Source organism: Chrysochloris asiatica, unplaced genomic scaffold (assembly GCF_000296735.1).
Source record: "Chrysochloris asiatica unplaced genomic scaffold, ChrAsi1.0 scaffold00053, whole genome shotgun sequence".
NCBI classification, from domain to species: domain Eukaryota; kingdom Metazoa; phylum Chordata; class Mammalia; order Afrosoricida; family Chrysochloridae; genus Chrysochloris; species Chrysochloris asiatica.
In genome coordinates, this window is record NW_006408571.1 from 6,430,151 (window position 1) to 6,431,543 (window position 1,393).

Below are 1,393 nucleotides of genomic sequence, written 5' to 3' on the forward strand. Positions count from 1 at the left end.
CATCTTAACATTATTTCCCCCCTTTTGTCCATTCCAACCATGTTTCAATCCCTGTATCCCAGAGCCCTGTTGTCCCAAGGTTGTACATACATCATTATGTTTTGTAGTATAGTGTTGGCTTTGGCAAAATCCCTTTGTTTCTGTTTATCCTGGAATGTTTTGATTACACCATTGTATTTGATTGATAGCTTTGCTGGATAAAGAATTCTTGGTTGGCAGTCTTTTCCTTTAGGGGTTTTATATATGTCTCCCATTGCCTTCTTGCTTGCATGGTTTCTGCTGAGAGATCCGTGCTTAATTTGACTTGCTTGCCTTTTTACGTAACATTTCTGTTTTCCCTAGCTGCTTTCAGGAGTGTCTCCTTATCTTTGATTATGGAGAGCTTGATTATGATGTCTCAGTGATTTTTCTTTTGGGGTCTATCCTTCATGGAGTTCGTTGAGTTTCTTAAATGTTTATCTTTTCACATTTCAGGATGTTAGAGAAATTTTCTTCCAGCAGTTCTTCAACTATTTCCTCTGTAAACTTGTGTGATTTTTCTTGTTCTGGAATGTCAATATTTCTTAAGTTATCCCTCTTCTTGTTGTCCAACATGAATCTTAGACCTTCTTCGGATTTTTTTTTATTATCCTTTTTTCTGTTTGCTCTTTTATCTTAGTTGTATTGAGAGATTTGTCTTCCAGCTCTCTGGTTCTGTCTTCCATCTCTTCTATTTACACCTTTGCCTTTTCAGAGTATTGTCTTTTTCTGCTATTCTATTATTGACCATTTGGACCTCTTTCTGTAGGTTTTGAATGGTTTCCAATGTTGTATCTATCTTATTTGAATGTTCCTGTAGTGTTTTCCTGACTTCTTCCTTATTTTTCTCAACTCCATTGTTAAGTGTTTTGAAACATTTCATAATAATTTTTCTGAATTTCTTCTCATGCATTTCCAGGGCCTGCCCTTCTTCCAGAATGTAGTCCAGGTCTACCTCTAGCTCATTTGTTTCAAACTTTTTATCTTGTTTCTGGATATGTGCTGATATGGTCATCTGCTTTTGCTTTTTGGACATGTTCAGTGTTTATCTGTGGCCTTAATACAAAATTGAGTATGTGTTTTTGTATTTTTTATGCTTTCTGATTGCTTCCAGGTAGATGTGATCAGGATGTGTGTTTCCCTTTTCACTCTTCTTATTGCTTAACTCAGAGTAACTTTCACAGATATTATCTGCATCCCTTATATATGGCAATTGGTATTGGTTCTAGCTTTGGTTTTTGGTTTTTTATAGACTGTGATTATAGCTTGATTATATGGCAGCAGTTTCTGTCTCTTCTTTTGCAATATAGGGAGAGAAAGAGTCCCCCAAAGGTAGAAGGGGGAGCAGAGCATAAAACTGCAAAACAGCACCAGC